Here is a 24,394-nt window from a genome sequence, read left to right on the forward strand (position 1 = left end):
AGAGAGTGTATTTATCCTACTTAAATTGAGATTCTATTCTTTAAATGTATTAGTCTATTTACATAAATTTAACTTTTGATCTACATATTTAAGTCACACACTGTTTTTTGTTTATTCAATTCAATCTTTGTTCATTCTTTCTTTTCCATTAATATACATTTTTAAAAAAACATAATTATTACTATAAAATTTATAAGGTTGTTAGTTATTCTCATTTTTACTTTTTTTTACAAACATGAAAATTTATTTGGAATGAAAAAAAGCATAGCAAATTACAAATTTTTTAAAACTTTATAATTGTATATTATGGAGTGGATATTATGCTTCTTATCTTTTAAAAACCTCTATGCTAAGTAATATTGCCCTCCTTTCCTAAGCAAATTTAAGTCCTTTGAACACAATACTTCTTTAAATCTCTCCTGATATATACGCTACATTTTCTTTAAACTACATTAATACTATATTTTCTTTAAACATTGAATTTTAATGTTTCATTTGATAAGCATATCAAATTATGAATGCATTTCTATTTGTATATTATTTTCTTGATGCATCACAAACTTTTATTTTATGTTTATCTAAGAAAAGAAGTGTAGATTTGTTAAACAATTAGTCAGTGAGAACACCATCACAACATAACTCAGATGTGTTGGTTTAAACAACAGAATTTTATTTCTATGTCCTAAATCTTAAACATAGGATGAACGTGTTTACAGGCTTCATTTTCCTCTTTGTTTTTCACATATTTTCTTCCTCATTTTGTCCTCACATGGTCTTTGACCTATGCCTGAACATTTTTGATATCTATCCATCTTATTAGAAAAATAAAAATCATATTGGATTACAGCCACACTCTTATGACCTCATTTAATTTAATTACCTCTTTAATGATCCAATTTCCAAATTTAGACAAATTCTAAAATATTAAGGGTAAGGATATTAACTTATGAATTTAGGAGACCCAATTCAATCCAGAAGAGTTATGACAATTCGTACTGCTATAACCAAATATTATACACTGGGTGTTGTAAATAACAGAAATTTATCTTTCATCTCTCTGGAGGCTAGAAGTAAAGATCAAGATATCACCACAGTCAGCTTTTATTGAGGGTACTTTTCTCAGTAGCAAATTTCCAGTCTTTCTTTTTGTAACCCCACATAGTGTAACAAGAATTTACTAGCTCTTTTATCTCAAAAAGTAAATAACATACACTAGTCCTTTTCTTATAAAGACACTAATCCCATAGTGTTCCACATTCTTGGACTAATTACATCCTAAAAATTCATCTACAAATATCACCACAGTTAGATTAGTGTTTCAACATGAATTTTCTGGGGGATACATAAGATATATTGCAACATCTTTAACTTATCATAAAACAACTTCAAGTAATACTTCACTTCATATAAGAGAACACCAACACAGAACACTTCCCTTTATCCTTCCCTGGCCTTTATACTACCTTTGACATGCATTTACTTATTATAAATAATATAGATCTCACAACACATTTTAATCCTTTCAGGATGCTTTATAAAATACCATAAACTGTGCAACTTATAAACAACATAAATTTATTCGTCACAATCTGCAGACTAAAAACACCAATATCAAGATTGTTGGCAGAATGTCTGGGGAATCACTCTTTCTGGTTTACAAAAGGTTCTTCTTGCTATATTCTTGTATGGGGGAAGAGTCAAGTTAGTTCTTTGGGATCTCTTACAAAGAGGCACTAATGCCAGTCATGGGCATTCTACTTAATGACCTCTGAGAGGCTTCATTTTCCAATGCCTTGACTTTTGGAATTAGGATTTTAACATATAAATTTAGGGCGGGGGACCACAAACATTCTGACCATAGCTCAGCACTCTATTATTGTTGGCTAAAACAATTAGCTGAAGAAATTATTGTAATGTGTTTTATAATCATAGGTATGACAATTTAATTAGAATCATAAACATTAAAACAAAAGTATATTTTGCATTCATATAACATGTAATTACATTAAATAATGGTGATTATTCTTAAAGTATTGCTTGAATGTCATGAGCCACCTAAAAGTTTGCCATTCCATATAAAAATTTTTTATAGTAACTATACTGTGGTGAAGTTGAATTAAATTTATGCAGTTTCCTGATTGTCTTTATTTTTGTGAGTTTATTCTATTGAAATATATGTCTGGACTTTCTTTTTTTTTAATTTTTTATTGTTGGCTGTTCAAAACATTACATAGTTCTTGATATATCATATTTCACAATTTGATTCAAGTGGGTTATGAGCTCCCATTTTTACCCCATATACAGATTGCAGAATCACATCAGTTGCACATCCATTGATTCAAACATATTTTCCATAGTAAGCCAAGCACAAATATCAACTTGCATTATTTTTCAAAGATAATTCTATGAATTAGTCAATTGGTATTTACAGCAGAGCTTATGAGCAATATGAATCTCAATGTAGATTTTATTAAAGAACAGGGTACAATATCACGTGTAATCTGTGCAATGTTCCAGGTTAATTTTAGTAATTACTTTTAGAGTTCAAAATTAAAAAACTAATACAAGATTTATGAATGTGCATAGTATGAAATAAAGATAATCTAAAAGAATATTCAAAAAATAATCCCAGAATCATTCCTCTAATACTTAACTTTTAGTTCAATAACCAGAATCATGGCTTCTAATCTGCAAAAGCAACTATCCTCATAAAGAAACACATATTCAGTATACAAAAGTAGGAAAGAGAAATCCTAAGCTCCTTTTTGTACCCCTTTCCAGCACACACATTGCCTGAAATCTTCATCACAATCTTCATTTCTCAGTCTCCCATTTGAAGGTAATTATATGAAAAAGGCAAAATGGTTTTGACAATGAAATTAACATAAAACAATTTAATGAACAAACTAACTTGCTGTTGAGAAAATTTTTGTCTAGTATTATAAATAATCATTTAAGTAGTTGGAAAATCACTTTTTTAAGTTTTTATTTTAATATATACAGAACAAATCAATTCTCATCTTGCATGAAAAGGAAAATTTGGAAGGACTAAAGTTATAAAATCAGTACAAATTAAAACAGCAAGATAAGTAGAGGTACTATGTAAATCACTATTTGAGAGTCCCTAAAACTCAGAGTATGAGTAAGGATGTTTAGGGATAATTGGCAATGTTTAAAAATAATTAAGGAAATTTTATGATTAGGATTATTTTAAGAATGAATAATATGAGGAGAAAAATTAATTGTAGTTTAACTAAAAAAGTAATTTTTTAAGGAAGGAACTCAAAATTAACTTCAGATTAATACAGTTATTATTAATTTTCCTGTAATGAAATTTATCATGCATTGCATGATAAATTTATAATGGAATACTTTCTATGTGTGAAGGAAAACAAAGTTCTAGAATACTAAAATTGCTTGCCCAATTTTATAGCCATATATTTCACCATGTTTAAAGTAAATGTGTTATATATTTTAATAAACATATTTGTATACATAATTGTGTAATGTTAAGTTTAAAAATCTGAAAAACACTTTTACACATTTGAGCATCACATTGACATATAATGTGAAATTGAAATGAAAATTGACCTTATCAACTTAGTGTAAATTACCTAAGATTCATTCTTTTCCATCAGAGCACAAAAATGTAATTATAGATATATCAGGCTGTCTTATACAGTTATGGAGCGAATCTTATGCCTCGTATTACATTGAATCACTAATACAGAACAACGTTGGACATTCCCTACAGGGTTCTATTATAGGCAAGATAGTCCATTTATGCTGAAAACAAGATGAAGTAATAAAAAAAAAATTCAAGTTAATTTCCAAGATTTCTTTTGTTAAATAACTTGTGCTTCCATACTGACCATATGTATTTTTATTATTAGACTCAGTTGACAATTTGGTAGGGAAAGTTAAGTAAAAATTATTATATGTCCACTTTACATGTGTAGAAAGCTGGTTCACACAGGTGAAAGGCTATATAGTGACAATAACCTTGAGTTTTCACCCCTTAGTCAATATTTCACTTAGAATGTTGTGAGTGGAAGGCGAGTGACTCACCAGAGACAGAAATTCAACCAAGAGATTTTATTGGGTGGTGGTGGGGGAGCTGCCTGAAGGGGAAGAAAAGAAGAAGAAGAGAGCAGCAGTCTGAAGGGGAAGAAAAGGAGAGGAAGAGAGCAGAAAAGGAGAGGAAGAGAACAGAGATCATGAGCTTGCAACTTCAGCTTAAGAAGGGTTGCATAGGGGACATGGTGGGTGCTGATTGGCAGAGTGACTCAGGAATGAGCAGACACTGTGTCCCTAGGGGATTGGTTGAGAAAACTTTTGACTTTAATGTCCTTCGGTTTGGTGTCCTTTTTAGAGGAAGCAGAGGAGTAAGGGATTATGTGATGTTCTTCTAGTGAGATGGAAACTTAACTTCAGCCAGGAGAAACCTGATGGGGGAAATCAAAGGAAAAGGCAAGTTCTCCTGCACAGCCAACAGTGACTCATAATTTTCAGGAACAAATAATGTGAACATTAATATTAGGAGTTGTATCATAAAATTAGTGGCTGAATTGATTATAGAGAAAGTGAATCAGAGAAATATAGAAATGCATTTTGTTAATCACTGTGAAATAATTCAGTTTTGAAGATTTTGTGGACAAAGGCAAATCACCAACATATTTGATATCATTAGCACTTTCCTGTTGTTAGCACTGAAATTTCTGAATTTGAGGATTATCCTTGATCCCAAATAAATTGAGAATGTAATAGTTTCAAAATTTATACTCCCACATGACAGAAAAGCCCTCAGTTCTGGGTAATCTGGAATGGCTGGTAATCCTAGGACAAAGAGTAGACTAGGTTCCCTTAACTCTAAGGGCTACCTGCAAGAAGAAAAAGGGAGATGAGGTAAGGGCATGGTAAGAAATATAAGAAGTAAAAGAAAAATAATAACTGGAATTTTTAGCATGAAATAAGAGAAAAACCACAAGCATATAAAGTTTAAATGACATATTTTCTGGGATTAATTAGAAAAAAAAGGCAGGAAGTTTTGAGTGAAATAAGTAAAAGAACAGAAAGAGAAAACTAAGAGAAATTATAGGCCCAAGCAAAATAAAGCATTAAAACAATATGAGAAAAGAAAAATAATAAAATGAATCAATCTTTATTTTAGTTCAAATTGGTATATATTAAACTATGACCAAAATAAAAGACTTAATTTTTCACATGGATGCAATCATAAAAATATTCTTGCATAATGGATAGAAAGACAGGCAACAAATTAATTGGCTTTAGGGTAAAGAAGGCAGAGGACATGTTCTTAGGTAAGAATCAGGGAAGTAACTCTTTCTCGTTATGATGTTTTTTTTTTTCCCTTCAAAACATTTATCATTATTTTTATTACTTCACTTAGTCATCAAAATTTTATTCTATGATCAGCTACAACATTCTAGATACTCTAATAAATGCTATAAAATAAAACAGTGAAAAACATATTTTAAAAAGGCTGCCAAGTGGATATTATAGTTCTAGTGAGTGATAAAAGAAATATAGTTTGTATTAGTTCCTGTTTGTGTTATAAAAAATTACCAGGGATTTAGAAAAACAAAACTTTCATTAGTTGTGGAGTTCATAATTCTAAAATAGGTCTCACTGAGTTCTAATAAAGGTGTTTGCAGGGCAGCATTTTGTTCTGGAAAGTTCTTGGGGAGGATCCGTTTTGTTGCTGTTTCCAGTTTCTAAAGGTGACTCACATTCAGGAATATACCGACATTCTATCTTCAGTGCCAGGGTCATTCTCTTCAGTCGTTTTATATTGCATCACTCTGACATCTCAACTTTTCTGCCTCCTTATACCCTGGTTTAAAACACCCTTAAGTTTGTATTTATCCTGCCCAGATTATCCTGGATAATCTCTTTACTTTAATGTCAGATAATTAATAACGCTAATTCCATCTGCTACCTAAATTTTGCTTTGCCATACAATATAATAGTTTTTTTTTTTTTTTTCAGTCCAGAAATCAGGACAGGAACATCTCTGGGAATCATGACACTTCCTATCACACAGCTGAATAAGTAAAGAATATTCATTATTAAATAGAAGTTAGTGTTGTGTACAGGAAAAGAGATTAGAAGTTACAGTGTGGGTATAGGGGATACATTTTTTAATTGAATGAGAACCCCTAAAGGTTTTATTTTTCCAAAAAAAAAAAATGAAGACATGGAAGGAACAAGGGTATTAATAATCAAAAAAGAGTAAAGCAAGCAGGAAAAGTTAGGTCTAAATTTTTTTTAAGAAGGTGTATATGTGTGTGTATGTGTGTGTGCATGTGTGAACAGAGATAAAGAATGAGAACAATGAGGCTTGTTGATACTTTTTTGTTCTAATCCAGGTTGCAGGCGATGTGGATCTGGATAGTGTGTCAATGATGGAAAAAAAATTGGCAAGATTTTATTTTTACCACATTAATATAATTTTTATGTATCAATTATCAATACATGTAAAAAGTAAATAATTCCATTATTTACAAATCAGAACCCAACTTTGTTTAAAGCAAAGGGCATTTTCATAGAATTTCTCAGATTTAGTCAAATTTTACACTAACTTTGTTGAAAATCAGTTCACATATTATTTTAATTTTTTATTTAAATAAATGACCTAAAACTATTTGTGAAACAAGTGTTTTTTATAATGGTGTAGTATGCAACACAATGTTGAGTCATATTTACTTTTTCTGATGAAAGTTGTTAGAAAAATAAAGTATTCGTAGACTCTTTTTTTAATAATCCTATTTACATGCCACCCTCATAGCTTGTGGCTACTTTATGAAATTTATTTCAAAATAGCTTAAATCCCTGCAGCTATATGTAACATTCAAAAGCTTTGTTTTCATCCTAAAAGGCATATCTGAATACAGGCAATAATCTTTTCAATTTAATGGTTGCTGTGAGCATTTTCTCCTGCTGAGGATCAATTGCCTTGAGCTGCATAGAAATCACAACCTCCCATTCTCCTGCTAAGGAGAAAACCCAAAATGGCAGAAGATATTCTCATAGCTCCTGAGATAACTTTCTGAAGATCTCAGCTGCTTGAGTATCTTTCTAATACAGAACATATAGAACTGTAAGAAATAAGAATACAATTAATTAAGTAATGACTGATTCCCAAACATAATTCAAAGTGAAAAGCACTAGAGTGCTTCACTTTAGGGGTGAAGAAAACCATGAGTTTTCTTTACTTGGGAAGAAAGAGCAAACAGAGTTCACCAACAAATCAGGTGGTATATAATAGAAAAAAAGAAGTTTAAACTTTCCTTAAGTTGTTTTGGCTGAAATTATGGAGAATATATATTTCCTATTTTCTCCTAAGGGTATATGATGGAAGGAACACCTTGGATATTAAAAATAAAAATAATGTGGTTGGAGACAGCTTGAATTGAAAAGACTGACTTTTAAGTGTGTGGGCTCCCTCTCATCCAGTGAGGACGTCAATGGAACAGGGTGGAGGAGAGTGTGGATGTGGAGTCACTAATCAAGAACTCTGAAGACCAAGCAGGAAGCAGGTCTAATTTTATTGTGCAGTTACCATGTATATATAGTCAGGTAGTAGCTAAGCAGATTACAGGCAGCCACCAATACAATTTCTGGCCAACTGTCCTTGCAGTGACCAATTGAGGAGCAGGCCATGGAGCAAGTGCAGGGACTGCAACACAGTGGCCTCATGCCCAGGGCTGTGTCTACAGGGTAAGCTGTTTGCCTTACCCCTAGCACCTAGCACCGGGGAGTGGTTTTTCACTAAGATGTCCTTAATATATGCAATGTATGCAATACTTCATGCACTTGTCCCCACATTTAAGAAGAGAAGTTTAGTAAGAGGTTAAATATGTCACTCTAAGATTTAAAGAAAATGTTATTATGACATAAAAATTAAGGGTATAACAGCATAGAGAAAACACTAAACTGGGTTACTTATAGATCCTATATAAAATAAGTTTTATATATAAAATATATTAACTTTATATCAATATATTAAGAGGTCGAAATGTGCATTAAATTTAAAATAAGATAGTCAAGACTAATGAAATAATTTAGCGATTGCCTAGAATTAGCCTGAATTTTTCTTCAATATGTGTGTAGATAGAGACAAATAAAAAACATAAGAGCTGTTGCTTAGGGTATCTCAAAGTTTTGGTTGAGATAGAAGAGGGAAAAGAATAATCCAGGAGACTGAGAGATAGTTATATGTAAAGTAGGAGCTAAATCAATAGTGCAGGTGTTCAGAATCATGAAAGAAGCAGGAACAGTTCATCTAGCATACTCCTGAGAAACCAAAGTGTTCAGGACTAAGAAAACTGAACAAGTTTCAGATAATTTGTGATCTAAAACTATTCCTAGAATGGTGGCAGCAGAATTTTGATTGGAAGAAATTTTAAGAGAAAAGTAATTGAGGAAGAACTGAGTAGAATACATATTACAATGCTTCAAACTGTTTTGGTATAAAAGGTAATAGAAATACTGTAGAAACTGCTGGTGTATGTGATGGAATATATACTATATTCTGATAGGAAAAAATAGATCATATTGTTATATGCTATGGTTTGTATATGGCTTATGCCCCAAATGTTCATGTCCTAGAAGGTTAGTCCACAATATAATCATAATGAGAGAGGGTGGAACCATTAAGATGTGGGGATCCTGGGAGTTAGGTCACCACCCTCAGAAGGGATTATAGCCAGTCTCATGGGAGCTGGCTAGTTCTCCAGGGACTAAATTGATTATCAGGAGAGTAGTGTAATATAAAGTAAGTCCATTCTTCTCAGATCACTTTTTTTCCCCCTTCCCATGTTACCTCTCTGTCACACATACTCCTAACATGTGATGCTATTCACCATGTGCCAACACCATATTTTGAGACCTCAAGGACTTTAAACTGAACAAACCTCTTTTCTTTGTAAAGTATCCAGCCTGATGTTTTTATAGCAACCTAAAATGAACTTAAGATGTTAATTGGAATTTTTAATAAAAAGGTGAATCAGTCTAAAACAGAAGAATAGCTGAGGGCATTTTCTTGAATAGTCAGGAGAAGGACAAGTTTATACATATAGAACACTAATCCAACCACATATGTAGATATAAAAGTAGTGGATAGAGAGATGTGGTAATGGGATTTGTAAGTTGCTTTTTGCTTCACTTATGTAAATTAAGACAAAGCACAATCATCTACTGTGAGTAAGAGCAGCTATTATTAACAGTTTGAAAAGAAAGTTTTTGCATTGAATAAACAATAATTCAAAACCTTAATTTCAATAGTTTTTACAAAAAAATGGTAGGGTGTTCAGAAAGAATCTGATGAAATATGCAAAAGAATTGTATTTATGTATGTATGTATGTATACATATATACACATATATGTATATTAGCAATTCATTCCTATAAAGCACTATATATAGTATGGTACTTTCTACAGATACTGAGGCATAAACAAATTATATTAAATGTTAGAAGAACTGAAATTTCTTTAGAACATATAAGGTGTAAGGGAAAAAGTAAGTATATGGGAGTCACCACAGAAAACTTTGTTACATAAAAATGATAGTTTTAAAAATGATATTTTTGAATCTCTTAAACTTTTGAGAGAAAGCATAGGATTGTTCATGTGATTATAATTTTGAGTTATGTTTTTTCCAAGAATCAGGATACAGTAATAGTTTATCCTTCTTTGTATATAGTGGTTTCTTTTAGAGTTTAGAATGCGTGTAAGACTTTATGTATTAGTAAAGCAGTATTATTTTGCATGTTCATATTTTTAAAATATAATTCAGACAAAAATTGTAATCAAATTATGAGATTGTCAGAATGATATATTTTAGATCTGTATTTTAATATCATTTAAAGTCAGTAGCTCTGAATTTAAAAAATGTATGTTCATAAAGAAAAATTGTTTTTAATATCTATGTAAGTCCCATTCTATTTGCCATATGAAAAATATGTTTTGAAAAAAAAAAACTGATCTGTTATTGAACATAGGCTTTTTTAGAGTATAAGGAATTCATTGTATGTAAAGTTCATTTCTTATTCTTCTGCATCTAATGTCATTTTAGCATAAGTTAATATTACAAACAGTATAAAATTTACAAGTTCAAATATTCTTTTAATCATGTATTATTACCTTATTCTGGTATTTTAATTGATTGTTTTAGTTAGATCTTCATCTCTGTCATCATCATACCTGACAAGAACTATGTTGAGGAGAAAAAGTTTATTTTGGATATTTAGTCCATGGTTCACCAACTCCAATGCTCTGGAGGCAAGGAGAGGCAGAACATCTTGGTGGAAAGGTGTGGTGGGAAAGTGCTCCTCCATTCAAGGCAGCCAAAAAGCATGGTGAGGTATGTCCACAGTGACCCATTTCCTCCAGCCATCCCTGAAATGCCTATAGCTACCACCCAGTTTTCCATTCAAACTAGAATGAACCAATTAGGTTATAAGCACTCCCAATTAATTTCTGCATTAACACAGGTGATTTTGAAGGACACCTCATATCCAAAATAACATATTGCCTCTGACCCCAAAAATCTTATGTCCGTTTCACAATGCAAAATAAATTTAGTCCAACACCAAGAGTTCCATAGTCTAGCATTGCCCAAAAGTGTAAGTCCAAAGATTCATCTGAGACTTAGCAAACTGTAAACTGTGATGTCCTGTAATGACCAAAGCATAATACATATATCCAATAAATAATAGCAGAGAGAAAACATTCCCATTACAAATGACAGGAATGGGGCATAGATGGAAGAGATCGGCCAAGATGAGAATAAAACCAAGCTGAGTAAATATTTCCTGTAATTCAACACTCTGGCATCTGGGGAATTTGATGGTGAGATGTGATCTTAAAGGGCTAGGACAACCCTGCTCCTTTGGCCTTGCTGGTTGAAACCCACATGCCTTCTCTTTTAGCCTGGATCTGTCTGCAGACAGCAACTTTGCTTGGCAGATATACCACGTTATGATAATCTCTTAATCCCTGGAGTCTCCACTTCAGCTTCTGTTTCACCTTCATACATTGTCCTCTCAGAGGCATGCTACAGGGATTTCAACCCTGCTACACTTTGCCCAGCCTTCCTGAACTTCCTTTGAAATCTCAATGGAAACCTCCATGATTTACTAACTCCAGCATCCTGCATTCCCACAAATCCACCACCATATGGATACCACTAATGTCTGCCACTAATTTGAGCACTAACTGGACCGCCTTTGATCATGGCTGATACTACGTGAGTTTCTTGGCAGGTGTGCATGGAGAAACAATATCCCTTTCCCTCCCCTTCACCTCATGGAAGCAGGGTGGCCCCTGAATATCTTCTCAGTGGGAATATTCCCTTCTACCCCTTGAGCCCATAATGGACATAGTCTTGCATATTCCTCAAACTATCTTTTATATTAATTCTGTTGAAAATACTTAATTTCTCTTTATTGATGGCAATTTCTTGAACAACCACACCTTCTTTGGCTCAAATTTTGCATGTCCTTTTGTGGCCAAATTTCAAATCTTTAAAATCCTTCAGCTCTGCAGTTTGCTCCCAATTTCACTGTAAACCTGGCAAAAGTCTGCTAGCAAAGCCTATTCCATGTCCTAAATGTTGTAGTGAGTTAAAATCTTCTTCACCAAGTTAATTATCCCATCAACTTTAATTTCAGCCTCATACAAAGTCTCAGAATATGGGTCAAATGAAACCAAAATTCTTTGCCAGAACATCCTGAGTACAATTTTCAATTGAGTGCCATTCCCCTCTGAAACCTCATGAATACAGTCTTTACTGTCTGCATTCCCATGAACATTCTGGTCTTCTGAGCTTCCACTAGCACAACCCATTAACCTCTGCTTACAATATTCTAAGACTTTTGCAAAATGTATCTCCAAACTTATCTAATTTACTCCATCAAATTGTTTCCATGTTTCTGGTTAGTCACATAAATGATCCTACTCTTTCTTGGTACCAATCTGTATGTTAGGTTTTCTTTACTATGAACAAAATACATGAGGAAAATAACTAGAGGAGGAAAAGTTAATTTCTGATCATGGATTCAAAGGTTTAGTATGTGGTTCATCAACTCCATTACTATGGGCCCAGGGTGAGGTAGAGCATCATGATGGTAAGGTGTGAATGAGGAGTGCTGCTTCTCTCATACTGGCCAGGGAGTGGAGAGTAAAGTAAAGTTGAATCCTTTCTGAAAATGCTGACAGTGACCCAACTTTTCCAGTCATGACCCATCTACCTATTGTAACCACACTGGCCATTCAAAGTAGGATGGACTGATCAGGTTATAGCTTTTGAAATCTAATCATTATACCTCTGAATATTTCTGCATTAACACACAAGGTTTGGGTAGACACCTCATATCCAAATCATGGCAATACCATGCACAATTATACTAAATGTGATTAAAAATTCCGATTCTAAATGTATGAACTCAATTTTCAGAAAGCATCTTATTCATGTCTGGTCAATTTTTGGAAAAGAATCTGCTCAGGCAGTTGTTATGACACTTTCTAAGTTCCATCTCCATTCTCTTGATTTGACCATGGACTTCAAATTTGTGAAGGATTATAAAGAAGAGTTTGATACATTTCCAATATACTAGATTGTGTTTGCTTACACTACTTTCTTTGAAACTACCAATAACAATGTAGATTTTAAGTTTATAACACAGAAAATAAATCACATGCTGAAAATAGGAATGCTAATTATTATTTGTTAGCACTTAAATAATTTAATTTGTTTTGTAGTTCAGAATTCCAAAGGAATAATGAAAACAAAAAATAAAATAAAATTAATTTTAAAAGATTGAAATCTGTTGGAGTATATAATGAGTACTTTAAATTAAATAAAATATTAATGTTAATTGCAGAAATAAGTTGAATTATAAGAATCACATCTAAATATGTTTCATGCTGTTGATATTTTATTATCTTACTCAGTAGGGCTTATATAGTAGGTAATTTTTAAAATAACAGGATTTAGGTGACAGAAACAAAAAAACAGCACCATCTTTTTAAATTTTTTAAATTCTAATTTGTTATATATGGTGAAATGTATTAAAATTCATATTACACATACAGAGCACAATTTTTCATATCTCTGGTTGTATATAAAGTATATCCACACCTATTTGTGTCTTCATACATGTACTTTGGATAATGATGTTCATCACAATCCACAATCATTTCTAACCCTTTGCTCCTTCCCTTTATCTATTTCTCCCATGTCCCCCCACAACCCCACTGTGTATCAACCTCTTTATATCAGAGAAGAAATTCAGCAGTCGGTTTTGGGGGATTGGCTAACTTTGGTTAGCAATATCTTATCCACCTCCATAAATTTACCTGCAAATGCCATGATTGTATTCTCTTTTATTGCTAAGTAATATTCCATTATGTATATACACCACATATTTTTATTCATTTATCTATTGAAGGGCATCTAAGTTGGTTCCACGATTTAGCTATTGTGAATTGTGCTGCTGTAAATATTGATGTGGCTGTGTCCCTGTGGTGTGCTGTTTTTAAGGCCTTTGGGTATAGACTGAGGACAAGGATAGCTGAGTCAAATTGTGGTTCCATTCCAAGTTTTCCAAGGAATCTACATACTGCTTTCCATATTGGCTACACCAATTTGCAGTCCCACCAGCAATGTATTAGTGTGCCTTTTCCTCACATCCTCGAAAACATGTATTGTTGTTTGCATTCTTAATAGCTGCCATACTGACTGGAGTGAAATGAAATCTTAGAGCACTTTTGATTTGCATTTCTTTAATTGCTAGAGATGATAAACATTTTTTTCATATATTTGTTAATTGACTATATATCATCTTCTGAGAAGTGTCTGTTCAGGTCCTTGGCCCATTTATTGATTGGGTTATTTGTTTCTTTTTTGATGTTTAGCTTTTTGAATTACTTATATACCCTAGAGATTATTGTTCTATCTGATGTGTGAGGGGTAAAAATTTGTTCCCAAGATGTATGCTCTCTATCCACCTCACAGATTGTTTTCTTTGCTGAGAAAAAACTTTTCAGTTTGAATACATCCCATTTATTAATTCTTGATTTTAATCCTCATGCTATAAGTGTTTTAGTAAGGAAATTGGGGCTTAATCTGGCATAATGGAGATTAGGGCCTATTTTTTTTTTTTTTACTACACACAGTGTATCTGGTTTAATTTCTAGTTTCTTGATCCACTTTGGGTTGAGTTTTGTGCATGGTAAGAAATAGGAGTTTAATACCATTTTGTTGCATATGAATTTCCAGTTCTCCCAGCAATATTTGTTAAAGAGGCTAACTTTTCTCCAGTGTACGTTTATGGGGCCTGTGTCTAATATAAGACAATTGTAATTTTGTGGGTTAGTCTCTGTATCCTCTATTCTGTACCATTGGTCTACTAGTCTATTTTTGTGCCAATACCATGCTGTTTGTGTTACTATTATTCTATAGTATAGTTTAAAGTCTGGTATAGTGATGCCACATGCTTCACTCTTTCTGCTAAGGATTGCTTTAGCTATTCTGGGTCTCTTACTTTTCCAGATCAATTTCAGGACTGCTTTTTCTATTTCTATGAAAATGCCATTGAGAATTTGATTGGAATTGCATTAAATCTGTGTAGTGCTTTTGATAGTTTAGTCATTTTGATAATATTAATTCTGGCTATACGAGAGCAAGGTAGATCTTTCCAACTACTAAGGTCTTCTTTGATTTCTTTCTTTGGGGTCCTGTAGTTTTCATTGTAGAGGTTTTCATCTCTTTGCTTGAGTCCCAAATTTTTTGTTTGTTTGTTTGTCTTTTTATTAAGGCTATTGTAAATGGGGTAGTTTTTCTTTCAGAAGATTTATCACTGATATACAGAAATGCCTTTGATTTATGCATGTTGATTTTATATCCTGCTATTACTATTTTAAGTTCTAGAATTTTTCCAGTTAATATTTTCTGTCTTCTAGGTATAGAATCATATCATCAACAATTAGTGCTAATTTGAGTTCTTCGTTTCCTGTTTGTATCCCTTTAATTTCTTTCATCTCTCAAACTGCTCTAGCCAGTTTTTCAAGAACTATGTTAAATAGAAGTGGTGAAAGAGGGTGTCCCTGTTTTGTTCCAGTTTTTAGAGGGAATGCCTTCGATTATTCTCCAATTAGAATTATGTTGGTCTGGGACTTACCATAAATAGTCTGTATGATGTTGAGATATGTTCCTTTTAACCCTAATTTTTCTGGTGCTTTCAACATGGAGGGTTGCTGTATTTTGTTGAATGCTTTTTCTGCATCTATTGAGATGATCATGTGATTCTCATCTTTAAGTCTATTGATGTGATGAATTATATTTATTGATTTCCAAATGTTGAAACAACCTTGCATCCCTGGATGACTACCACTTGATAGTTTTTGATGTTTTTTTCTTCAATTTGTCAGAATTTTTTTAGAAGTTTTGCATCTATTTTCATTAGAAATATTGGTCTAAAATTTTCTTTCTTTGATGTGTCTTTGCCTGGTTTTGGAATCAGGGTGATATTGGTCTCATAGAATTAGTTTGGAAGTGTTCCCTCTTTTTCTATTTTCTAAAATAAATTGAAGAGAATTGGCATATGTTCTTCTTTAAGGTCTTGTAGAAATTGTCTGTGTATCCATATGGTCCTGGAGTTTTTGAGGTTGGTAGGCTTCTGATGGAGTCTTGTATTTCATTGTTTGATATTGGTCTGTTTAAATTGTGTATATCATCCCGATACAATTTGAGTAATTCATATGACTTAAGAAATTTTTCAATGTCTTCAATTTTTTCTATTTTATTGGAGTACGAGTTTTCAAGATAATTTCTAATCATCTTCTGTATTTCTGTAGTGTTTCTGTTGTGATATTACCTTTTTCATCGTGCATATTAGTAATTTGAATTTTCTCTCTTCTTTCTTTATTAGCCTAACTAAGGGTATGTCAATTTTATTTATTTTTTCAAAGAACCAACTTTTTGGTTTGCCAATTTTTTCAATAGTTTTTTTTGCTCCAATTTTATTGATTTCAGCTTTAATTTTAATTATTTTCTGTCTTCTACTCCTTTTGATGTTGATTTGTTCTTCTCTTTCTAGGGCTTTGAGATGTAATGTTAGATAATTTATTTGTTGACTTTATCTTATTTTAAGAAAGGAAATCCATGCAATGAACTTTCCTCTTAGTATTGCCTTCATAGTGTTCCAGAGATTTTGATATGTTGTATCAGTGTTGTCATTTACCTCTAAGAATTTTGTAATCTCCTCCTTGATGTCTTTTACAACTCCAGGTGTTGAAGTAGTTTTGATTTTTTATTTTGTCATTGTTTTCTAATTTCATTCCATCATAATCTGATAAAATGCAGAGTACTGTCTCTATTTTTTTTTTTTTTTTTGTATTTGCTCAGAGTTGCTTTGGGGCATATTATATGGTCCACTTTAGAGAAGCATCAATGTGGTGCTGAGAAGAAAGTGTATACATTCATTGAAGGATAAAATATTCTATGTATGTCAGTTTACTCTAAAGTATTGATTGTATTATTGTATCTATAGTTTCTTTGTTCAGCTTTTGTTAGGAAGATCTATCCAGTGGTGTGAGAGGTGTGTTAAAGTAACCCAAGAGTTATTGTGTTGTGGTCAATTTGACTCTTCAACTTGAGAAGAATTTGCTTGATGAATATAGGTGCTCCTTTGTTTAAGGAATATATATTTATAATTGTTATGCCTTGTTTGTGTATGGCTACTTTGAGCAGTATAAAATTTTTTTCTTTATCCATTTTGATTAACTTTCACTTGAAGTCTACTTTATTTGATACAAAGTTGCAAATCTCTGCTTCCTTATGCAGTCTCTGTGAGTGGTATGATTTTTCTCCATCTTTCACCTTCAGATGAGTCTCCTGGAGGCAGCATATTGTTGGGTCTTTTTTTTTTTAATTCATTCTGCTAGCCTATGTCTTCTAATTGTGAGTTTAGGCCACTAACATTCAGGGTTATTATTGAGACATGATTTATATTCCCAGTCATTTTGTTTATTTTTATTATTTCACTTGACTCAGTTTCTCCTTTGATTAGCTTTTTCTTTATTGTAATACCTCTCTCTGCTGACTTTCATTGTTGTTTTTTTGTTTGTTTGTTTGTTTCCACTTCATGGAGTATTTTGTCAGGATGTTTTGGAGTGCCCAGTTTCTAGCTGTTAATTCTATTAACTTTTGTTTATCATGGAAGGTTTTTATTTCATCATCAAATCTGTTGCTTAATTTTGCTGGATAAGGTTCTTGGTTGGCATCCATTTGCTTTCAGAGCTTGATATATGTTGTTCCAGGATATTCTATTTTGAAGGGTCGGGGGAAAACAAACAAACAAACAACAACAACAAAAACTGCGGTTATACTAATTTGTTTTCCCTTAAATATAATCTGATTGCTTTCTCTCCTGGCTTTTAATATTCTCTCTGTTGGACATTTTTATTATAATGTGTCTTGATGTGGATCCGTTGTGATCATGTACACTCGGTGTCCTGTAATCTTTTTGAATTTGGTTTTCCAATCATTCTTCATGTTTGGAATGTTTTCTGATATTATTTGATTGAATAAATTGCTCATTCCTTTGGTTTGGAACTCTATGTCTTCCTGTATCCCAATAACTCTTAAATTTGATCCTTTTATCCTATCCCATATTTCTTGAAATGTGCTGTTCATGGTGTCTTAATATGTTTTCTTCACTGTGTGGTCTACATTCTTTTCAAGATTATATATTTGTCTTCATTGTCTGAGGTCCTGTCTTCCAAGTGTTTTTGTTTGTTTGTTTTGTTTTAGAACTTTTATCTCCCTATTGAAGTAATCTTTTGCTTTCTGTATTACTTTATATAGCTCTTTTTTGAAATGATCTTTTGCTCCATTTTCTCTCTTATATCATCATTTAATTCACAGAACATTTTATCATGTACATTCTGGACCCCTTCTCTGTCCTTTCTTCTGCTGTGCTAGCCATGGATTCTAATAATGTGGTATCTTGACAGTGGACAATAAACTAGGGATGAGGTGTAGGATGATATGCTGAGGAGGCAGGATGTGAGGATATAAAGATATAGTATATCTTAGGATGTGTGAAAGAGAACTATAAAGAAGAGATTAGTAGCAGAATAGACAGGAAGTAATTTTGAGTAGACAAGTATGTGGCAAAACAGTAGAGTACATAAAACAAACACACATATGTATTAAGAAAAATAAAGGATATTTAAATAATAAAAATTGGAAGAAAAAAAGAGAAGAGAATAAAAGGCATATACAACACAACTATAATATGCTATTCAGACACCCCAGTCCTCAAAATCCTAATGCATGCAAAATACTTACTTGACTTCACATATGTTGGGGGTGTGAGGGCAGGAGGATAGGAGGGAGAAAAAAAAATAAAGAAAGACAAATCTCGAAGGAAGAAACCATGATTGTTAATTTTGGGGGTTGGAGATCAGTATATTTCCTGCTTCCCTTCTCCTCCAATAGGTGGAATTGTCTGTTATTAGGTGGTATCTCCACCCTCAGGATGGAGAAGGTAACCAGGGTGGGAAGGCTGGTCCTAGAGCAGGGTACCTGGAAGTGAGGTATAGCACCCACCGGTCCCTGAAAGGAGACTGCACCTCAAAGTTTTCTTTTTTGGATCTGCTCATATGACTTGGGCACCCAGTCCTATCTCCCTATCTTGCCTGAAGATTCCCCAGTTCCTAGTCTCTCTGTTAGTCTTCAATCTGTTACACCCTCTCCTTCTCCCTTACTAATTCCCTATTAAGGGGCCTCTCTCACAGGGGCTCCTGTGGGTGGTTCCCTGGTCACACTGTGCACCCAACTCACTGAGAGCTGTTTTGTGTTAGGTAGTTACTGTTCCAGGTTATGGGGGGAGGGTGTTGAAACCATATACCTGGCCAGCTGTTGTTCCAATCTGGGAGCTGCCCCCACCAAAGATGGAGAGAAAGGTGGGCTGCTCCCAGCACTGGGGTATTGGGTCAGGTGGGCAGAGCTAGGCAATGAGATTGCTTGTGCAATGTATTCAGAGATGAGCTCAGTGGCACATAGCATTGGGGCTTTTGGCTGTCTTCAGAGCTTGTGGGATGTCCCCAGGTACAAGCTGACTACCACTTGTAAGGGACTATGGCAGTAGCTGTTGAATCGAGTCACGAGATGGAGGCGACTGGGGTAGCCCCTTGTTGGTAGATGGGATCCTCAGGGTAGTGGCTGCCAGATTTCCTGTGTGCTGGTAACAGCTGAGTGTCCTTTGTAGGAGCAGAGCATTGTCTGGGAGTTCTGCAGTGGTGCGGATGTGGCTATCCTATTGAGGTCCTCATGAGCCTTTCATGGGCTAGAACTTCAGAAGTTGGGTTTTAGGAGTTAGTAGTCCTGCTCTAATGCTGAGGCCCAGAGCCCTGTGTGCAAGAACAGCTCTAGTGATTTCTACTTGAGAGCAGCAATGTAGGGGTCCTCTATCACTCCTGGCGAAGAAGTATTCCTACTATTTGAGACCTGGGTCACAGCGACACAGAATGCTACCTGCCTCCAGCCCTCCATCTTGGATCCATTTGAGGAGTCAAATGAAGTACCATTTAAATTAGGCTGTATTTTGTATGGAATAGCTAGTAAATTAAACGATATAATTGAATGACCGCACCTGAAAATATCTTAATTTATTCAAAAATATAGAATAAAATATATAAAATAACCTAGGCTTGAGTTTCAAATTCATCCTCTACTAATTGTACAGACATTATTGATTGGCAAGAACTGTTTTACAATGATAATCCTTTTAACTCAAATTGAGGTAATAATGACTATCATAATACTTTCTGAAGACTAACTTAAATACTCCACAAAATTAATTCCACTAGCTCCAAATTTATTTTAAAAATATGTTGTTTACCTATCAATTACAGACTATAGATTTGAAAGGACAGGCATTTATATTTTACCTTTTTATTTATTTTTACGAAGGATGGAATAGCAACCAACAGCTTTGTGGGCCATACAATTTCAGTCACAACTACTTAGTTCTATCATTTTTCTAAAAGAACAGCTCTAAATGAATAGATGAATGTGACTGTATTGCAATAAAGTTTTATTTAGAAAAAAAATATGTTGGCTTGACTTGGCCCATCATAGTTATTTATCTTTGTTGTAGATGATTAGGGTTAGCATTAGACACTACATCACAAGAAGAGATTAATATCTTTATTCATGCACTTTTTTAAAAAACGGAACTTTAACTTTAAAAATAAAAATGAGAAATTAGCTAATTTTTTTAAAAAACAATATCATTATAAGTTAATATGGCCAAAAATAGACTTTACATAAAATGTTTGAGTCAGGAAAATGTTTAGCTTGTAAAGTCTTATTAGTTGTCCTATTGGAAGACTGAATAAATTTATTTTTTCCAAATATTCCTTCACTTGACCATGATACTCATTATTATGTCTGTATTTAGTCAGGCCATTGGTTTTAATTTAGAGTTGCATAATAATCTTAAAAGTTTATCTAGTAAATCTGGAACATTTGTTTTGTTTTTGAGTTACTGGAGACTGAACCCAGAGACACTGTACCAGTGAGCAACATCCGCAGTTCTTTTTATTTCTTATTTTGAGACAAAATTTTGCTAAATTTTCAGAAGAAGGCCTTAAATTTGCAAACCTCTTTCCTCTGTCTCCCAAGTCTCCACACTTGGTTAAATTTAGAATTTTTGCACTCGCTGTGGTTCACTCGCATAGTTCATTTTACTATATATATATTCAATGAATACATTCTCAGAAAAATTAAACAAAATTTTAAAACAGAGAGTTTTATAACTATAAACTGGAAACAAAACAACTCTTTATATTGGGTATTTTCTAAATGTCTTACTTTATAACCTTCATGTAAATATTCCTTAAGTCTCAAAAATTATTTCTCTTCTATTATCGTTTTCTATTTTTGATCTCTTGTTATCTTACTTTTATGGCCCCATTTTTATAATTTTCATCTTTGACAGTTCAGTTCTTTATCCTTCCAGCATTCTCCAGCTTCATATATTTAAACTTTCATTGGAAAATTTCTTTTTATTGGCTCTTTTTGTTATTGTTGTTGTTGCTGGTACCTGGGATTGAACCCAAAGGCACTTAAATACTAAGCCACATTCCCACACCTTTTTATTTTTATTTTGAGACAAAGTCTCACTAGTTTGCTAACAGCCTTGCTGGCTTCCTTTGAACCTATGATCCTCCTGCCTCAGCCATCTGGGCCTCTGGTATTACAGGCATGCACTGCTATACCAGGATTACTGGCTTTTATTTATCTTTACTGATTAATTAAAAAAAATTATCCAAACAGCTTATTTTCTTTTAAAAAATATTTATTTTTTAGTTGTAGTTGGACACAATACATTTATTTTATTTATTTTTTATTTTTTTATTTTTTTATGTGGTGCTGAGGATCAAACCCAGGGCCTCACACATGCTAGATGAGTGCTCTGCCACTCAGCCACAACCCCAGCCCAAACAAATTATTTTCATTTTCTTAAAAAAACAAAGCCTATTTCTTCCTTTTTTAAAAAAAACTAATGTCATTATCCCTCCTAAAATTGTATTGCCTTTCAATCTCAACATCATTGTGGTTTATAGTATTGGGTGAATAATGTAATCTCAATTTCCAATTCCCTTAATTTGAGGCATTTTTCAACTAAGTCCAGCTGTGTAACAAAATTAATTTATTGAGGCACATAACAGATGTGGTGAGAATTTTAGAAAATAATTCTTTGTTTTTTTTTTTCATATATAACAGATATAATAACTCAAAAACATAAACTATCCAGTGTCCATGAAGAAAAAGCCATAAGAACATAAAAATTCAGTTCTAATATATTTGAGCTTTTTACAGCTGAACCAATACTAGCAGCCACCTACCTCTTTGACATATTATGTGAGAAACAATCTCATATCTATTTAAGACACTTTCAGTAGATTTGTTATGCTCAATGAAAGCATTCTAACAGATTAACTTATGTTTATTTGAAATTTTCAACTCTTTAGCCCCTTCCTTGGTATACTATTAGCTTCCAAATTCTCTTGGTATTTTTTTAGGAAATATCTTTCTATTGCCACTCCCAAACATTGCACTCTGATTTAGATGAATTTTTGTACTATATAGAGCAAACAGATATGGAAGAATAATTTCTAATCTTCTACTCTTTTTGTGACCATATATCTCAATTTATCTAAGACAGTCACAACTTATACCAGGTATACTGGTATGATTATTATTAGCTTCCTTTTCCAAGAGTGTCCTGCTTTATACAATAGATAATATTATTGCTCTATTACTTGGCTACTTGGACCAGTTTAATTAATGTTGATGTACCAGAATCTTTAAATTAGAATTGCCATTTAATAAACAAAAAAATAACATGCAGACATTAATTGTTCATTTTTTTCAATGTTGACTTTAATTTTTAATATTTGGACTAGATATTTCAGATACCGTTTAGAATATATATTCATTGATTTCAATACTATTAAAATTGTGTTTTTTTAAGAAAGCATGAAATATAATTGAAAAAGCAGGATTCATATCACAGTGACTCATCTTCTGAATTAACTCTAGACTTCTCATAGGATCTCCCACTCCCCTTCTGTGGTCTTCAAGAACAGATATTCTTCTCCTCTTGTGCATCAGCATCACAGATGTATGACACGTAGTGGAATTCTTTTAGTTCTAGAATCTGCTTATCAGAAAATGTAGTCTATGTAAAGTTGGTTCAGATTTTTTGTTTCTTAGAAACATAAAGCTTGCATTGCTTTATGTTTTTTTTTTTTTTTTTTCAAATTCTTCTCAGTCAAATCAGCAATGTACAGTTCACAGCATCGGGGATGCTTTCATAGTAAATACAGTTTTTGCGTGTAAGTTTGACTTTTGTATATTTTTCCCTGTCATTCATGTAAGCTCACACAGATACATGTTTAAATAGCTCTCAGTGCAATCTAGTCAATGATTATTTTTCTCCCACTTTTACTACAGTGTCTATTTCTAATGACTCAGTCAAATTTACTCCAAATTTAAGATAGATTTTGGAGAGTATCTTTCTGAATATTGTACTACTAGAAACATCCTCCATATTTGTGCTATTGTGCCATTTAATACAATATTGCACTTCTCTATTTTTTCCATGTACAATGCCATGTTTTTTTAACTGAGAAATATTTAGAAAAAATTGAATATACAGAATGTTATTAATTTGGCTTTCATGCTCAAATTCTAAAGTCTTGATAATTCTTCTATAAAATCAAGCTTAACCACCTCAGCTTGACATAGTTGTCATGCACAATAAATCCCAGCTGTTGTGTGCCAATATTTTTTTCTTTTCAGATTTTCAGCCTCTTAAGAAAATATTCACAATCCATTTTTATATCTCATTTTGAATTTTCTCTCAACTTCTTCCCCAACTGGAATGTTTTCATTTTTCTCTCTCCTCTCTCTCTCTCTCTCTCTAAGTTTAAATACCTACTCATTTCATAACTGAAAAATGTCTTGCCCAAATGAGAACACATAAATTTCTTTTTCTTTGACCTTTAAGACACTGGGCATCTGTGAAATACATTTCAGCATAAACTCTACTATATCCTATCTGAATTAGGATACATATGTATTATGTTTCCTCTAATTGTTTTCAAAATAGGTCCTGAAGACAAATCATACATTTGCTTTGTTTTCATTTTTAATCAATTATTTTAAAATAATAATTATGTGTAAAATACAAAGTGAATTACCTTCAATGAAAATTAAATATTGAATAGGTATAATATGGGCCAAAATTATTAATATGTGGATTTATAAAGTATCTGGTCATCCTATGATATTTCTTAGCTTATTCTTCAAAACTATTGAAAAATAAAATGCTTTTTCAGGATTTTTCCACGTCTTTTTGCCCCCTTCCTACAGGTTACACCCCCATGTGAAATGGAGAAACTAAGTAGTCAGCACTCTTTATATCACAAGGAATGATAAAAACATTATATAGATGTGAGCTGTGCATAAATATTTTATGATCTCTCTCTGATAGATAACTTTCTTCCATATTATATACCCTGAGGGGCCAGAGCCAGGTTCCTAATCCAGCAGTTCCTACCTGAGAAAGGAGAGCACATGCTGATTTTGATAACTGCTAGATCAGAAAGTGAATATGTCTTCCTCACTGCTGGAGACTCTGTCTGTGACCAAAGGTTTTCTATTGATGTACACGTAGAACTCTCATTAACACTCTGGAAGTTATGCACGCACTTCACCAAGGGTATGTACCCCTTAGTGTTGAAAGATGAACATTCCTAAAATAAACTCCTTTTACATCTAAATTGCAACTT

The sequence above is a fragment of the Marmota flaviventris genome, chromosome 4 (assembly GCF_047511675.1).
Source record: "Marmota flaviventris isolate mMarFla1 chromosome 4, mMarFla1.hap1, whole genome shotgun sequence".
In the NCBI taxonomy this organism is placed as follows: domain Eukaryota; kingdom Metazoa; phylum Chordata; class Mammalia; order Rodentia; family Sciuridae; genus Marmota; species Marmota flaviventris.